Raw genomic sequence first — 19,384 nt, 5'->3', positions numbered from 1 at the left:
GCTGGCTTGGGCAGCGCAAAATAAACGTGCAGAGGTGAGACTGCAAGTCCTTGTGTTATGCACATTCTTAATATATTAGATTGGCAAAAGTATAACTTTTTTTCTATGTTGAATCGTTGAGGGAAAGCTAGCCCCTGGTTATGGAATACGTTTGTGAGGATCAATGAACACAGAAACTGATCAAAGGTCTACGAGTCACCAACTTGGCGTGGAAGTGGGCCTTTGTCCTATTTACACCTACATTTCGGACTGCACACCACATTTTCTGGCACACAAGTTAAAACATTGAAGCCTAGCTGGAAGAAGTCTTGATAAAATACATCAGAACCTGATCACTCACCCCAGGCTGGTCAATCATGGTAGAGCCCTGCTGGAACCTCTGGGGGCAGAGCATGGGCCAACTGAAGCAGACACCTCATGGATAGAAGCAGGAGGGGGCTGGGCTGGAAGTACTGTTCTCATACAAGTTCAGCAACAAGGACCTGATTAGAGTTTGAAGACACAATATTATAATAGGACCAATGTGCTGTGTTTTCAGCACATTTTGTCAACAGTTCCATTAGGATGAACAATCTGATAGATATATGTCTTTAAGCATTGCTAGAAGGGCTGCCTCTGAGTACTAGCCTCATAATGAGATTGTTGCAGAATTTGCTCTCAAGCAGAAGGATAATTAGACATGCAACATTTTAAAAACTGCATGCATAAACAGACTTTTTTGAGCCCAAATGCACCTTGCAAGTTGCCATTCTTTGTGGGTGATTTCAAATATGCCAGAACTATCTGACATTTCTTCGAATGTTAGCAACCAAAAACTGCCCAATTCAATTGCAATTGTCTGTACCAACTTTCCGAACAATGCTGAACTGCAATGATGAGGGATTTCCATGTATAGCAGTGTATGTTTATCTAGTGCAGGTTACAAAAGCAAGATAAGCATGCTGTCTACGAATATGTGGTTCCATGTGTTAATATCCCTGCAAAAATATTGTGATACAAAAATATTGCCATATTTTTGTGGCAATATTGACCCATGGACCCTGCGGGGGACACTCCCGCTACCCCTGCATTATTTTAAAATATGCACTTCCACAAATTATCCCCCCCAAAAATATCTTCTATGGCGAGAAAAATGGCCATATGTATGCCGATATTTTTGGTGGGGGTATTTTTTAGGGATACCGAATATGTTTATGCTGAGGATAAATGCATGTTGCTTAACCTGTCTAGGTTTTACTTGGGTTATCTGATGTTATATAAAGCATACAGTAAAAGGTATTAAACTGACTAAACATTTTGGAAGGTCACTTCAGAATAGGGTAATGTGGGTGATGATCTTCAGAATAGGGTAATGTGGGTGGTGATAAAGAAAAAGGAATGACCCTCTGAATTAGGTTCATTGAAAATAAGATTAGGAGGACTGAACTAGAGTGACAGTGAATATAAGGGATGCTGATAGCGCTTTACCTGTAGTGCACTTACTCTCCAAATGGCAGAGTGTCTACCAAAAGCTGCACTTACCGCTCCGTTTTCTTCACTTCTTCCTTCCACTTTCACACAAGAAGACCAATAGTGAGGTATTGCTGAAACTGAGTGCAGAGAGCAGGCATGTCTGCAGAGTATGATCCCTGCACACCCCCATGCCCCTCTTTCCAGCCAGCATCATTAAAAGCCGCTCTTTGGGAGCGAGGAGTCTCTCAATGCAGAGAACTACATATGCGCAGTGGTCGAAGTGAGCAGGAGCGGTTGGGAGCTGCGCTCCTCTACTTCTTTAAATTAAGTTTTACAAATACTATACTTTTATTTTAAAAAGAAACCGTTCCGGAACGGTTTCGTTTTAAAATAAAAGTGTAGGAAGAAGCTGAAATTTGCACTTCAGTGCACTGCACTGAACATTACCTTAAACAGCAGGTGCAAGTGTTTGTGGGTGTGTATTGTGTGTGGGAGGGGGCAGGGCAATGGGGTTTGTGAGGAGCGGGGCAGGCCCGCAGGGAACATAGTTCCACTACTTCGTTTCTTACACTTCGACCACTGCATATGCGTGGAAGCCGCCAAGCTGTGTGGAGCAGGCAGCCATGCTGTGACTGTTATTCGCAAATTAAACTTTCACTGGCACTGTCCATGCTTAACATGTAGCAATATTTAAGCTTCTTTGCAATGGCCTGTCCATGCTGCGACTGTAACCATGCGTAAGGATAGCTTGCAATTGCTGTAGTTTTACCAGGCTTTAAGAGAAGTGTGCACTGCTCCTTTTTGAGCTATAATTGTACCTTTTTGTAAGAGAAATGTGCAACAACTCAAGAACTTGAATGTATTGTTTACAAGGAAGAAAACAAATATGACTGATGTGACAATTCAGAAATTACCTCTTGCAGACCTGAGTCTTTTCTCTTTCTTTATGAACAGGTCAGAAAGACTGCACAGCTACTAAGAGAGAAGAAACATCAAGCAGGAAAAAGAAGTGGAAGGAGCAAAAGCAGAGGCAGGAGGTGGAGGAGCCCTGTAGGGACTGTCATGCTGGACCAGAAGGAAGAATACTTCCCGTTGGGCCAGGAAGGTGTTTGCCAGTCCATTGGTTGGCTATGATTGGGCAGTCCATTGACGTCAGACTACGAGTGAAGTCTAGCTGCTAGAACCCAACAGAACAGATGCCAAAGGAGCAGCAGATAAACCACCAGGGAGAGGAGACACAGAGTTTATCTCATTGAATCTGTAGTGTCAAGGGTTTTGATCCATGTGGAATCCTTAGACTGGGTGGATGTGGGGATGAGCTGTCGCCGGCCACATTCACGCCAGAATCCAGGAGAACTGCGCAGTTGGCACAAGACCACTCCAAAGATACAACCTTCTTGTGGGGAATTCATTTTCTTAATGTCAAAAATGGATGCAGTACCGGTGCTCCCCACTATCAGAAAGCCGGCGTTTTAAAACCACCAGACTTTTGTGTAAAACTGAACAAATGAACCGAAACCAGGCCAAGGAAAGACTTGCTAAGAGGTGGATACAATGTAAAACTATATTCTGAAATGACTTGAAGGAAGTAATTATTTAATGTACATGTAAAAATTGTAAGTTTTGACTTAAACTGGGAACCAAAGTGACATTTAGCTGAATTCTGCCTGACAATAACCCCCGACAGGAGTTGAAACTTGATCAAACTGCATTCCCAGGCCTGGCTGCCTTCCGCTTCCCCGCCAAAAGGAGATCACACCTCCCTGATTGAATTAATGGAGGGGACCTGCAGACTGCAGGAGGTTGAACAAAGCCTTGTCCTGGACTCAGGCAAATGTTATATTGGGGGGGCCGTAAAGTGGCTTCCTCTTGTTAGAAGTGAGAGGAGAAGTGCCTGTGAGAGCCAGCTGAGCTTGGGGGAAGTGGATAAACCAGTTATTCCACCATGTGATGTGGGAAGCCACACCCCTTTTTGACCAGGGCATAATTTTAAAAAGATAGATAACTCATAGTGCGGACTGGTCAAAATTATATAAATAATACCATTATTCTTGTGATTTTTCGGTGCACATTTTAAGAGGTGTTAGGACCCTGTGGTGTATTCTGGGGGGTTGCTAGCGGAAAATAGGGTCTTACTCCAAATGTCTGCATGTTAAAAATCTGACACTTCATCAATTAATGTCCATACTCCTTGCGCACATGTGTGTCATTTTTGGTAAATGTCCGATATTGGTAAACCAGTCAAAAAGCGCAAAATGTCATTTTTGAATGCAAGCCCCCAGGAAGATCAGAGGCGGACAAGCATGCACCATAAGGAATATAAAATGTGTACATGTAATTTCAACATATTGTGTATCTGGGAAATATGTATTTGAATCAAATATAGATTTGTGGGCAAATTGACCAGGGGAGGATCCTCTGACCCATAAACAGACCTCATCATGATGACAATCCATTTCCTTCCCCCAATCATGGGAGAGGGGAGAATTGGGCCAATGACAAGTAGAGAGGGGCAGGCTCAGTTATCCCACGCACACACCCACTTCCAAAACACATAAAAACAGACTGCTGGGACAGGTAGAGAGATTAAATTCCATTTGCTGTGGAGCATGCTGACCGATGACTTCACATCCAGAGATCCAATACTTAGACTTCCAAGCTAAACAGAGACTACAGAACTTTGAACCAAGAAGGCCCACTGCAAGCAAAAGTATTTCTCAGCAGGCCTCAGCATCCTTAAAATCATTTGCAAACTATTCCACAACCGGGCGAGCTGTCTGAATTATTTGCCAAGAACCTTTGCCAGTACCCAGAAAGCAGTGTTACATCCAGAATCCACTTGATCCGGACCGGAAAGCAGAGCAGTATCCAGAACCAGAGGCCGCTATATCCAGAGAGGCTAGACCAGCAGAGCAGAGCTGACCCAGACGCTGTGAGCAGAACCACCCGAAGTCCAGTTCAGTTGACCAGATCCGTGACAAGGCCCATTCATTTCAAAATTAGGAGTGAGTATCCGCCAGAACTGTGCAGAACCCAATCTCTTAGTTAAAATAATCTAATCCAAACTATTTTAACCTAATTAGAACAGCCTCCTAGAAATCGTGTCATCTGTCATTTTTAAAGCTGCACAACTGTCACCTGTCAATTCTGCAGCTGCAAGCTGTCACCTGTCATTTTGTGTTTTACTTTAAATCCGAAAATCTACCTTTATTAAAGTGTCCGTATCTCTTGAGCCGTTTGGGCTAGGAACGTTCATTTTAAAGGTGGGATTCTAGGCTTTCCAACGAACCTAGAACCGACTTTCTACTCCTTATACTTTTGCCGTAATCGCGATTTACGCACTCACAAAAATTACCACGATTTGCGATTTGGCCTGATTTCATCATCTGTAAAAAGATAGCCGCTTTTGCCTGAACTGCTAAAATTCGTTTGCAACCTAATAACCATCCCTGAACCATTGTTAGGGCTGACCTGAACTGATTTAAAGTGTCTACCACTCACCCCGAACCTCCTATAGGGAATTAAAAACAATTTTAGCATTTTTCACTTCCTTGCCACCACATTACAAAGCACTCTTGCCCGTGTTTTAAAACGCATACCTGTTGTCTAAGCTTGCTGGGGGGGGAACTGAATTCCGTATTGTATTTGATTGTATTCCTGAAGACTGTGTGTGTTACTTCCATCTCCTTGCATTGCATATAGGGGGGGGGGGGTGAATTGCCACCAGGGGAAAAGTGAACATATTATCTCTTGTGAAACCATATCAGTTTATTTTCTGTACTGCATTTATTCCACCTTGCATTTCCTTGAAACCATAAAGCATTTCAGCTACCTCATCCTCTATACTACGCCTAAGTAACCAAATCAGTTTACCAGTAGAACATTATCCATTGTTGATCACTGTCATATTTTAAATGTGATATCCAATTTTAATTTATTATAAAAGTGTGATAGATATATATTGTTATATTTCTCAAATAAACCTTTTAAATTCACAAAACAGACCTACTTCTTGGCTCAATGGGGTCAGGGGGATTCTAAGAGAGGGGTGTTATATAAGGGTTGTCATCCAGAGTGCATGAACTGGACCTAACAATATATCAATAAGGGTTTCCCTCAGCATCCCAGACTAGGCATTGATTTAGCAGTAGTGTTGAAGTGAAGCCGCTAGACAGTAGGAGGTCTAATCCAAGAGAGTGAGAGGTTCTGTCATATGACACACGAGAGCACTCTCTTGTCTTTTATAGGTTGAGGGAGGAGAGAAACACTGAGTACTCACATAGGCTAGAATGTGTATACACAGGGAGACAGAGAGGGGTAGAGCCTTTGAGCTCAAACCATTTGGGAGTACAGAGAAAGGAGAACACGGGAGCAATGAGAAGAGTACAGATGCAGCCGAGATACAGAAGGAGGGAAATGGCACATTAAATTGCCAACCCTTAAAGAGCAAGAGGGTTCACATGAAAGATTGATATAAGTATGGATATATGCAAAAGAGGTACCCTTTTTGCCAGGGTAAACACCATGTTACATTAAACATTTAAGGAGGAAGAGGGTTACAAGAGGAGTTACTGTTGCAAGTAGAAATGTCACGTTAAATTTGTTAACCCTGGAGTAGGAAGCATGTTACCAAGAGCTGGTCAGATAGCACAACGAGTAGAGCTCTCGCTTTGACATCCGTCCAGAGCCTGCTGACGCAGGTTTGAATCCCGGCAGGGCCAAACGCAGCCTTTCATCCTTCTGATAAATGAGCACCACACACTGTGGGAAATACGCAGCGCTCAGATACCTGAGGGTATATAGTACATAGCACTATATAAATGCACATACAAACAAGCAAGAGAAGAAACATTACTAAAGACAGATAACATTTAAGTTAGACAAGGTCTATGGGGAGGAAGAGATCAACAATGAAACCAATCTGCGTTATCTGGTTGAACCAAAGCTATCCATACAGAGTAAGACATAGAGTCAAGAATCAGATTACCAAGAGTGTTGAATGAATAAGACTAGAAAAGATTGATCCAGCCTGAAACGGCAACTGGCGAGTCCCTTATTGTCTTAAGAGTAATTTTGTTTAGAAGGATGGGGCAGCAAACTTGTATCCACTAGTTCTGAGGCTGTCCAGAACTATTTTAACCGTATAAACCCAAGCACGTGGATGCTTCGTGATTTGCGCTCCAGGATTTCTAAATGATGAAATGATATGATATTTCTTGTTCAAATTTTGTTTTTATTTGTTTCATTGAATTTCTTTTGTATTGTATTCATTCTCAATATTCATTCAATTATTTGTTCAATTTTCTTAAATTTCATTGTTTCCAAAAAATGAGTGCTCAAATTCCAGTGTTAAATTCAATTTTCTTAAATGACATTCATTCAAAAAAATAAAAGATACTCAAGATTTCTATATTTTGTTGATTCTTACTTTCAACTTTAGTCCCAAATGGACATTTGTACTTGTTTTAATGTCCCTATTTCTTCATAATGGCATTGTCGAACTTTAAAGTCTTAACCTCAACACATGTTTTCCCGTTTTTAGTTTAGGCGGTTCTTCAGGAGGTTTTCCAAGATCCTAATGTTGTTACTCATTTAGCTGTTGCTAGTGTATATTTGTTAAATTCAGATGCAAGTAACACTAATATATCAATTATTCCTCCTGTAGTTGTTGAGACCATGTAGAAATAGTTTTGAATCTTATATAATAATGATCCTCCTAATTCATCATTATAGTGTATTTTCAATATTGCCCCATGTCATGTCTTTGCTTTTTAGTTTCTATAAGTCTGATGCAAGGAATTTGCTTGGTATACTATTCCTCTTTGGATAGTTGTGACTTTATGAAACTTATTTTGTTCTTATATTCCAATAGATTTCTGTGTTAGTAATTCCACTTGCCACAATTATAATATTGCAACTGAAACCTCATCATTTAGTCGCGCCTTGTTCGTCTTATCTGTTTTTTTACTGGTGTGTGTTTGTCCTTGTGGTGCGATTGCCGCAGGACAACAAAAATGGCCGGAATGTAAGCTACGTGATGACGCAAACGTAACCGCGTTCATGTTATCACGTTGCCGGCCATTTTGAGTTGGGATATTTACTTTCAACTCGATGTTTCGTGAAACAAATAATTCAAATATATATATAAATACATGCATTGCCTAATTTGTTTGGGATGTTTATTCACATCACGATGTTCCATATCTCTAAATAATGATTAAATTTAGCATATAAATCCAAACTTACATAATTTTGACTATGTTGTCAAATTTAGAAATATTATTGGGTTACTTGTCTCGTATATTTTCTCTCAGTAGTACTTTTTACCATTTGCAGTTTCAGAGGCCTTATGATTTTACTAAAATATGTGTCTAAATTGATAGATACATATTTATACATATTACAGTGTATGATTCCTCAACCCGCATGCACAATATAGGGTGTACTAAACTACAACATTTTTGAGTCTTAGTTTATCTTGTTCATTTTACATTTTAATTTTAAATTTGGAACCTTATGAATGCCTAAATGTGGCTGTCATTGTTGACTTCATAGTATATCTTCTTATTTTTAGGCTTACCACACAATTTCATTTATACAACAGATTTACATGTTTCCCATTTTTTTAAAACACGAACAGCTTATAGTAAGTTAACACTAACATAAATATATCGGATCAACATATGTAAAGTTATTCTTCAAACATTTCATAGAAAGTGATGTAGTTCTGTGTCCGTGTTGAGGCCCGTGTGGCATGTATGCATAGTACATATCCACAGGGCTTCCCTTTGTCTAAGTAATTTTTCCAAATTGCCTCATTTGGGTGGCATTGTCACTTTTTCTATTCCAAAAAAACAAATATCACTAATTTGGTCAGGGCCAAAAAGGTCCAAAAAGTGTAGTGCCAAAAGTGATTTATAGTACTGCCAATATATTTCTTGTCACAGATACATCAGATTCCATATACCACATTTTTTCTGTTACAATTGATCAATTGTAAAATTAGTCTTGTTTGGCCATGTGCTATTTTGTTGTTGGATTTTTCATTTTCTGAATATTTACAAACCTGGCAGCTGCCACATTTATAATTTCCTTTAATGGGTTGTTGTAGCCATTGTGTGGATTTGAAGGAATTCTTTGTTTGATTGTACATAAAGTGTGAAGGACTAATCATGTCCTTGAGATTTTTAGATTTGCGGAAAGTGACTGCAGGTGTTTTGTCCAGAAAAGGAATAAGGTCTTCATCCATTTTCAATATATTCCAATTTTTAGCAAGTATCTTTTTAGTTCTTAGATTGTCTGTGCTGTAGGTTGCAATGGATCTCACAGTTTTAAATTCCTTATTGCTTACCAATTGTGGCTTGTTTTGAAGAAAGTCCTCTCTTGTTCTTTGTTTTGTCTTGGCATACATTTTCTAGGGATGTGTTTCATTATATCCTCTTTCTCTGAATTTTCTGATAATTGTTTGTGCATGCTTTTCAAATTCACTTTCTAGAGTGCAGTTCCTTTTGACTCTCAGGAGTTCCCCATAAGGTATATTATGAATAACATGACATGGATGATTGCTTAGAGCGTGTAGAGTACTATTCACTGCGGTCAATTTAATGAATAATGTCATGTGTATCAAATTGTTCTGGATGTATATCTGCAGATCCAAAAAATCTATGTCAGTGGTGCTTTGGTGTATTGTTAATGTGAGATTGTAAGAATTTTTATTGAGATACTGATGATATTCTTCACTTTCTTTTGCTGTTCCACTCCATATAATAAAACTGTCATTGATGTATCTACCCCAGTAGATCACTTTATTGTCTAGGTTGTAATTAGGATGTTGCCACGCATGTTCTCTTTCAAAGTGTCCCATGCATAGGTTGGCATATGGCGGAGCAAATTTTGTCCCCATAGCCGTTCCATGTGTCAGTTTGAAGAGTTGATTGCTGAATGTAAAGATATTATTGGTCATTGTGAAATGTAGCATCGCCAAGATCATCAAATTGTGTTGCTGATAAGATACTGATCTCTGTTTCAGAAAATATTTACTTGTTTCAAGTCCTTTGTTGTGTAAGATACTAGTGTATAATGCTGAGACATCAAAAGTGACTAGTCTGAAGTTAAGTTCCCATTGTACAAGTTCAAGTTGTTGAATAATATGTTTCATATCTTTAATGTAAGAGGTAAGTCCTGTTGCCACAGGTTGAAGCTGTTTATCTATGTATTCTGAGATGTTTTCGGTAAGAGATCCAATACCATTTATTATAGCTCTACACAATGGAAGTCTTGTAAATGGTTTATGAATTTTTGATGTGGAATATATGGTTGGAACAATTGGGTATTGCATTTCATGTATTGATATTCTTCATCAGTTAAGAGACCTAGTTCTCTCCAGCATGTACTCGTTATTTGCCATTCTTCTTTCAATGTCATGAGTAGATTGGAAGATCATTTTTCGTAGCACAATGTGTTGCCAAGATGTGCAGCTATTTCGATGTAATCTTTAGTATTCATGAGTACAATATTGCCACCTTTGTCTGCCATTTTGATAGTTATTTCGAGATTTTCTTTGAGATCCTTAAGTGGCATTTTTTGGGCCAAAGTTAGATTATGTTTTATTTTCTTGTTTGATTTGGAGATACATTCTTTTCTGAGATCTTGTTGTACAGCTTTAAAAAAACAAATCTACTACATTGTCCGGTGAAAGTTGAGGAAGGAACTTAGATTTGGGTCTAAGCTGGGTTTCTTCTGAGAGTCCCAGGGTGATTGATAAATCTTCCTCAACGTTTTCTATATTATGAATGTCTTCTTCTTCTTGTAGGTTTAACAAATTGACCGTGGTTTGTATATGTTTTTTTGAGAGTTCTGAAGGGATGGGTATTGTTGTAAATTCTTTCTTTTTTGTGGGCATATGTGCAAAATACTTTTTCAGTTTTAAATTTCTACAAAAAAAGTACAGATCTTTTTGTACAGTAAAATAGTCTACTTTGTTGCTTGGACTAAATGTTAATCCTTCATTGAGGGCTGAGAGTAACACTGCTGATGGTTGTGTGTCTGTCAGATTGATTAGTAGGTTTTCCTCTGTGGAAGTAAATTATTTGATCTTGTCTGCATTCCTACATCTGTTGCTCCTTGATTTCGCTTGGCTGCCTTGCCCCCTTCTGACACTTCTATTCTTCCTTGATTGTATTGTTGACCTGATGTTGTTGGTTGATTGCATATTGATGATGACTTGAATGAATAAGACACATGCCTGGATATATGTAACTCACAAGTCTAATAGCAATATTAAAGAATAACAAAATGCAAGAAATGAAGACTATGGTGTTATAGGAACTATAGTCCTTCAAACGACGTGGGAGACTTTTATAGTGCACATTGGGAATTACAGTCTGAGAGAACACTTAATAGATGTAAAGAAGAACTCTTTCTTGTTGAAAAGAATAGCTTTGAACAGATGGCGGAAAGAGTGTGGTCAAAAAGAATTGCATCCTGTGCCTTATAGTCGCAAGAAGATGCTGAGAATTACAAAGGGGCCATAGACTGAAATAAAGAACATTTTCTAGTTAAGAGATACAAGTATATTGAGAAAGCAAAAGACTTTGCTCTGAAGAAGCAAGAGGCCAACATAAATGCAATGATATATCAAGAATAATAATTTAACCAAGGGTGAAAAAGACTAAAAAGAAGAGCAGTGGTCTATTGAGAAATGTAGTGAAAAGTATTTAAAGAGACTTTGAAAGCAATTGATTGAGAAGCAACAGTGTAACAGCTTAAGAACTGTAATGAAGTTTAAGTGCAGAGAGTTTATGAATAATACATACATCTAGGGCGAAGCCTGCCAACTTGGACATTATAAGGTAGTGTCCGCTTGTAGATCATGTGTTTGCTACACTGCTTACAATTGAACGTATTTCTTATGAAAAAGTTAACTGAATGAGTTAATTGCACATGATTTTCATCTTTATAGAGATGTAAAAGAATGCACCTTAATTCCTTCCTTCCTACTTTTCTTCAATGGTCAACATTGTTGATGCCAAACAATTCCCCTCTTCACAGCATTAAAGTGTAACGTGCACATTATGAATTATATTACAGCAGTGGAAAATCATGCTATAAAGGTCTGCATCTTATTAAACAAAAGAGAAGACTCTATTAATATGTGTTGTACAATCACAAGTGATTCAATTGTCAGAAAGACAAAATATCTTAATTTGTTTCGACAGCCGATTGCTCTCCTGAACTGTAGCGCCGGAAAAATAGCAAGAACACAAATTGTCATTACAACTATGCCAGACAACCTAGATAACGTGTGCAGCTCAAGATCTAATTTCCGAACATGCACGAGAGGTTTCAGGATGTTTTCTTTTATGTGGGCTACTGTAATCGGTAAAATTGGGCTGCCTCTTGTGTTATTCATTATTTCGGGAAAAGGACATGCTTTACTGTCATGAAACTTTAAAATCATTTTTGTGATTACTCGTTTCAGACTCCTACAGAAGTCCATAACTCATATGAAATTATTCAGATTGTAATCAGCAGGGCAGTTGTGTTTTGCTCTCAACACCACAGCTTAATTTTAGCAATTGGGCTTGGGTAGTCGTAAAGTGTAATATTAGCTTTTTTAAAGAATGTGTAACCTACCAAGCATGTCATTTTGGGGTCACCAGGGGTCGCAACTGCGACCCCTGAGGTCTCCCTTGCTACCCCTGTGGTCTCCTTTGCTACCCCTAAAAAAATGTGTAAACATTTCTTTTTTTTAATTGAGGCTCCTGGGCTGTGGCCAGCAGCATGTTGCTCTTTGTTTCTGGAGTGGCTGTTTTTTTTATAGCTATAGATGGTGGGATAGCTCAGTGGGTTGAGGGCTCGCTGCTGCAATGTGTGTATCATCTGCAGGTTGGAGGTTCTAATCACTTTGGGGTGCAGTCAAATGACATCACTCCCTGTGATGTCATCAGAGGTCAAGGATCGCGTGATTTCACTTCCGCTAGCCCTGGCATTTTGGTGAAATGAGGTCCCTGTACCCTACACTCAAGATGATAACCTTGTATGATGTCAATTTGTTTCAAAATGTAGATGCACTATATATTTGTCCAAACATACTCTGATGTTATAAAATAAACAATCTGGTCTTGCAATAATGTAATTTAACAGTTCAGTGCTTCAATTCCATATGTGTAGCCCATATATCTATCTATCTATCTATCTATCTATCTATCTATCTATCTATCTATCTATCTAGCTATCCATTTCCGGATCACGTGTTGGCATTTGCCCATTCACTGGGTCTATGACAGCAGCCCCCTTTGGATTGCCTGCGTGAAATAACAAGGAAAGAGGTAAGAGGTTAAGGCAATTCACATTAAGGTAATAAATAGTGGCACAATGAATGTTTCAAAATAAAAGACAAGAGGTGCTTGTAACAGGGCTGGTGCTACCACTAGGCAAGGTTAGGCGCTTGCCTCTAATGTGTAAATGTTAGAGCGGCAACTGCCACCGTAGGCAATTACTTTACTCTTACACATATTTTTCTCTCGTCCTCTCAGACGGCACTCACACACACTCAGGCCGATTAATGGAATTAATGTGCGCCGAAAATTCCGGCGCAAGCGTGCGAAAACGTGCGATTCGCAGTGAAAGAGCGAAAATCGCAGTGCAAGTGCGAAAATCGCAGGGAAACCAGCGCACATCGATTCATGGAAGTCCGTGCGCGAGAAAAATATTGGATGTGCGCTGAAAAAGTGCGCGGCGCACGCCAGTGCACAGGTCATCTAACGGCGTGCGCCACGGCCACAGCGAAATCGCACATAGCACGGCGCACATAAGAAAAGTAGGCGGAACACGGGGCGTGACACGCGGAATGGGGAACAACTCGTGAAAATATGGGCGTCACGGGGGAAGTACAGGAGGCAAGTACGCGGAACGCCCACACGCTCGCCCACAACACGTATTCATGGAATTGAATAGGGCAAACCAGCGCACGGGCAAAGACGCACACAGGCCCATACACGTCCGCCACACGAAAGCAGGCGGTAGCGTCCCTGCGCATGAAAAAAATGTGCGCCAAAATGTGCGCTAACAAAAAGCACGTATACACAGCTCTGATGAAAGTCCCATACTATGGCCCTCTAGGACAAATGATGTGCAAAGGGGTACGCGACAAACACGGACACCCGCTGTGTGAATAATAGCGTGTGCGTGTATTTCGCGGGTGCGTGGGAAGTTTTACACGCGATCGGGCCTGGGGGAGCAGGGTACATGTATTTCAGGGGCTCGCGGGGAGGTTTACACGCGATTGGCCTGGGTACGTGTATCTCAGGGGTGCGCGCATAGTTTTACACGCGATTGGCCTGGGGGAGCGGGTACGTGTATTTCAGGGGTGCGCGCATAGTTTTACACGCGATTGGCCTGGGGGAGCGGGTACGTGTATTTCAGGGGCTCGCCGGTGGTTTTACACGCGATCAGGCCTGGGGGAGCGGGGTACGTGTATTTCAGGGGCTCGCGGGTGGTTTTACACGCGATCGGGCCTGGGGGAGCGGGGTACGTGTATTTCAGGGGTGTGCAGGCGTTTTCACACGCGATCGGGCCTGGTGGAGGGGGTACGTGTATTTCAGGGGCTCGCGGGAAGTTTAACACGCGATCGGGCCTGGGGGAGTGGGGTACGTGTATTTCAGGGGCTCGCGGGAAGTTTTACACGCGATTGGCCTGGGTACGTGTATTTCAGGGGTGTGCGCGAAGTTTTATACGCGATTGGCCTGGGTACGTGTATTTCAGGGGTGCGCGCAAAGTTTTACACGCAATTGGCCTGGGTACGTGTATTTAAGGGGTGCGCGCGAAGTTTTACACGCGATTGGCCTGGGTACGTGTATTTCAGGGGTGCGCAGGCGTTTACACACGCGATCGGGCCTGGTGGAGCGGGGTACGTGTATTTCAGGGGCTCGCGGGTGGTTTTACACGCGATCGGGCCTGGTTGAGCGGGGTACATGTATTTCAGGGGTGCGCAGGCGTTTACACACGTGATCGGGCCTGGTGGAGCGGGGTACGTATATTTCAGGGGCTCGCGGGTGGTTTTACACGCGATCGGGCCTCGGGGAGCGGGGTACCACTCACCGTCTGCCTTGCGTGTAGAAGAACGCGTAGCCAACACCCACCCGCTGTGAAGTAATAGCGTGTGAACCCCAATGCCGCACCCCACGAAAAGCACGTACAGAGCAATGGAAATCCACGTGGGATCTTCAAGCCCTGCCAGGGCTAAGCCCGTGCACGATACGTCAAAGACGCGCTTACGCGCTAAGGGCCTTTGGTCCAATGGAATCGCGTATGCGTGCTGATGCGCTTACGCGCTAAGGGCCTTTCCACGAATCACACGCTGACCTGCAGAATTTTCACGTGCCAAATCACTCCGTATCAAGCTGGCCACGCGTAAGCACATGGAAGACCACGCTCCTGCCCAAAAGGCCGAATTACTGCTCCCCAGAGCCCTGAGCAGCCTCCCACGAGCCATCTGCTGCTGCCTGCCTGCCTGCCTGCCTGCTGCCTACCGTGCCCTGCCATTTGGTGCCTGCACATCAGCCATCTGCAGGGGTCCAGTTGCTGTGTCCACCCCTGCTGGAACAGAAGACTCCCGACTGGGATACCATCGCTCCACAGCCCAGCCCCAGGACCCAGTTGCCCACCCACGCCTGCCTCGGGGGTCGCCATGTCTGGGCAAACACCATCCGAGACCACTGGCGACCCCCAGCCAGAGGGGCAGAGGGCCACCAGCTTCAGTCAGAAGGAAGTTGGTGTCCTGGTGGAGCATGTCCTGGGGCATTATGATGCCCTCTTCGGATCATCATGTGCCGACAAGGAAGGACGGGACAGGATCTGGACGGACATCGTGACTGCCATCAAAGCGGAGGGGGGGGCAGTCTGACTATTCCATTATGTCAAGAAGCACTGGGAGGACTTCAGGTCCAGGACCCTCAACAAGGCCCGGTGCCTCTTGAAGGCAGTGGATGCTAAGGGGCGCCGGGGCCACTTGTCGGAAGATCAGATGAGGGTCCTGGAACGCATATCCCCAGCGCTCCACGTCCAGGTCCTTGAGAGGCAGACCCGTCTGGAGTCGAGCGGTAAGTGGCCAAGCATTGCTGTGTGAGACAGGGCATGTTGCAGTGTGCTGGTTGTCTGATACTTGCCTGTATGTGTGACATAGGCCATGTACGCGTGTGTGTGTGCAGGGACATCATGCTCATGCATGTGAGACCAGTAATGTGTGAAGCACACGGTTGGTGTATGTGTTTAAATGCTACATGGGGAGCCCTATGCGGAATGGACACCTGAGAGCATGCCAGTCTCTGTTCCTGGACATGGGTGGGGGTGAGGGATGGGTGATGATGCCATGTACATGTATGGTGTCCATGTCTGTGTGTCTGACCTGCGTGTCTGTGACTTGTCAATGTCATGGATGCATGACACATGTCTGTGTCAATGTTCTGATTCACTGATGCAACCTAGCTATCCTTGCATCCACTGTGTCTGGGGTGTACGAGTCCAGATGGATGAAAGTACGGTGAAGTGTGTGAATGTGATAGGCATGACCCATGATGCATGTGAGTTCAAAAACAACATTGTATGTTTGAAGAGTCCCTTGGACATGTTTGCTTATGTCCATAGCATGCGCCATGCCTGTTACTGCATGTGGTTTGCAATGCACTAACCCATGTGTTGTGGAGGGACATGATGGAAGTGATCTTTGACAGTGCCACTCATCTGCTATTGCTTCCTGTCTAGGGGACCATTGTACAGTACCCTGATGCTTGTGTTCTATGTCTCCCTCTACACAGCGCAAAGTGAAGAAGAGGGCAGAGACGGCGCTGTGGAGCAAAGCGGCGGGGATGCCCCCACGGCTGCAGCGGAAGGGGTGGGTGAGCCCCCACAGGGGCTTGCAACGGCAGAAGACGGTGTGGAGCCATCCAGGTTGGTGGTTTCCACAGAGGCGGAGGAGGCCGCTACTGAGCCGCACATGGGGCCTGATGGGGGCATCCCTGCTGGTGCAAGTGGTGCAGTCCAGGGGCAGGGACAGGAGGCAGCACAGGTCGCCGTGGAGGTGCCTGTGCATGTCACTGTCCCTGACACTGTGACTGCACCACCATGCACCAGCAGGGATGCCCCATCCCAGGCCCGTCCGCAGGTAGGGGGGATGTCCATGTCATCTGACTCCCCTCCACCTTCGGACGAGGGGACCCCTGGCCGTATGGAGAAGGTCCTGATTGGTGTCGCGTTGCGCACGGGTGTCATTCGTGATGAGGTGCGTGCTTCCCGGGGGGAGCACGCACGTCATCACGAAGAGCACTGTGCCAATGTGGCCCAGTTGGGAGCGGTCATGGTCGGGGGTCTCGTACATGTGTCGGGCACTCTGGCAACCCTCTCCTCCTCTGTCCTCTGTGGTGGCTATGCGCCAGTCGTTCTCCAAGCCATCTTCCGGCCAAGATGCCACCAGGGCCCCCTGTGGACCTGCACCAACCAATGCAGCCACCTCGGTGGGGATCCCATCCCTGCCACAGTCGGGAGTCGGAGGTCCAGCAGGGGTGGACACACCAGCAACTGGACCCCAGCAGATGGAGGATGTGACGGCATCATCGGGCAGGGCACGTGCACGACGGCGACGGCGTCGGTGGATTCCATCAGCCTGGATGCCGTCGTGCTGGCACAGGCAGTTGCGTCGGAGGCAGCGGCAGGCTCGACGTGGGAGGCAACATGGCTCGGGGCCATCAACATCAGGGGTGCAGGCATCGGCCGGAGGGCAGGAGAACCCTGGAATGGGAGTGGCTTCCGTGTGGGAGCGGTTGGGCCAGCAGAGGAGGAACGGCTCACAATGGTCAGGGCGGAGAACTCCATGCGGAGGGCGCTGAGGCGGGCTGAGTGTCTCGAGGATCTTCGCAGGGAGCTGGAGCTGGACACTGCATTATCCCTGCGAGACCTCGGGGCCAGGGAACATGCCCGCCTCCAAGCCATTGAACAGGAGTTCGATGATGCCCTGGCCCATGACAACAACCAGTGAGCCGTCGGACTAGCCCGCTGCCCTTGTAAATAGTTATGTAGTTAGTGTTAGGTTTCCTTTGCTTTTTTATTTATTTTGGACCTTTTGGACAATGGACCACATTTTTGTATATAGTTTTTTTATTAGGTAGTATTTTTAGATAGGTTTCATTTCTTCAGTTGGGATCATGGACCCTGGATTGTTTATCTGTATATAGTTGACTGTTGGATTTTAGTTTTTTTTTTGCATTTACCCATAGAGCAATGGTTTTCGGTTTTGTTTTTCCCATGGATTTACTTTTTTGAACTGTGACTTTGGACACCTTTCCTTTGGATTATGATTTGTGGTTTTTCATTATTTTACGGACATGCTGCTTTTGGTTTTTGATTCCCATTGTCGTTTGTTTATTTTTAATTCCATTTATGTTGCTTTTAATACATTTTTTTCATCAAACTTCAATGTGTAGTATCATCTCATTGGTTTCATGCATATCATGATATGAGTTTTGACATTCACTTACACACATTGTGTGTATGTGAGGGACATGTGTTCATGTACATACTTGCCATTGGGGTTGTATCATGTAATTGGCATTTCTAAGTGGGTGGATGCAATACTTGGGTGGGTGTTTGGCATGTGGAGGCTGCCCATAAGGGCCAGGGATCTAGATTGTGATGACGTGTTGGCTGGGGGACATGTGTCAGGGCCAGGTGCCCCGCAATGCTGGGAGGTGGGGGTGCAGGGGGACATGAGTGGGACATGAGTGGGGGCCTGCTGGCAGGTGCCCCGCAATGCTGGGGGTTGGGGGTGCAGGGGGACATGAGTGGGACATGAGTGGGGGCCTGCTGGCAAGTGCCCCGCAATGCTGGGGGGTGGGGGTGCAGGGGGACATGAGTGGGACATGAGTGGGGGCCTGCTGGCAGGTGCCCCGCAATGCTGGGGGGTGGGGGTGCAGGGGGACATGAGTGGGACATGAGTGGGGGCCTGCTGGCCGGTGCCCCGCAATGCTGGGGGGTGGGGGTGCAAGGGGACATGAGTTGGTGATCAGTAGTGTAAAGAGACATGTGCCTTTGCTGGGGGACATGCCCATGTTGGGTGGGCTGCCTGCGGGACATGACCAGGGATGCAGGGTAGTCCCCTGTGGTGTGGGCTGCCTGCAGGGGCCATGGAGGGTGTACAGGGAACACCTGGGAGGACCCACACTGCCAAATCACATGTAGGACTTCCCGGCACCCCGAAATACACGTACCCTGCTGAAATTGCGTGTGAAACTTCCCGCGCACCCCTGAAATACACATACCCAGGCCAATCGCGTGTGAAAACACCAGCGCACCCCTGAAATACACGTACCTAGGCAAATCGCATGTGAAAACACCCGCACACCCCTGAAATACACGTACCCAGGCCAGTCGCGTGTGAAAACACCATCGCAACCCTGAAATACACGTTTCTAGGCAAATCGCATGTGAAAACACCCGCGCACCCCTGAAATACACGTACCCAGCCCAATCGTGTGTAAAACTTCCCGCGCACCCCTGGAATACACGTACACCGCTCCCCCAGGCCCGATCGCGTGTAAGACTTCCCGCGCACCCCTGAAATACATGTATCCAGGCCAATTGCGTGTGAAAACACCCACGCACCCCTGAAATACACGTACCCAGGCAAATCACGTGTGAAAACACCCGCGCACCCCTGAAATACACGTACCCAGGCCAGTCGCGTGTGAAAACACACGCGCACCCCTGAAATACACGTACCCAGCCCAGTCGCGTGTGAAAACACACGCGCACCCCTGAAATACACGTACACAGGCCAGTCGCGTGTGAAAACACACGCGCACCCCTGAAATACACGTACCCAGGCCAATCGCGTGTAGAACTTCCCGCGCACCCCTGGAATACACGTACACCACTCCCC

Source organism: Ambystoma mexicanum, chromosome 10, assembly GCF_040938575.1.
Source record: "Ambystoma mexicanum isolate Mex_15411 chromosome 10, UKY_AmexF1_1, whole genome shotgun sequence".
NCBI classification, from domain to species: domain Eukaryota; kingdom Metazoa; phylum Chordata; class Amphibia; order Caudata; family Ambystomatidae; genus Ambystoma; species Ambystoma mexicanum.
This window is presented reverse-complemented; position numbering follows the sequence as displayed.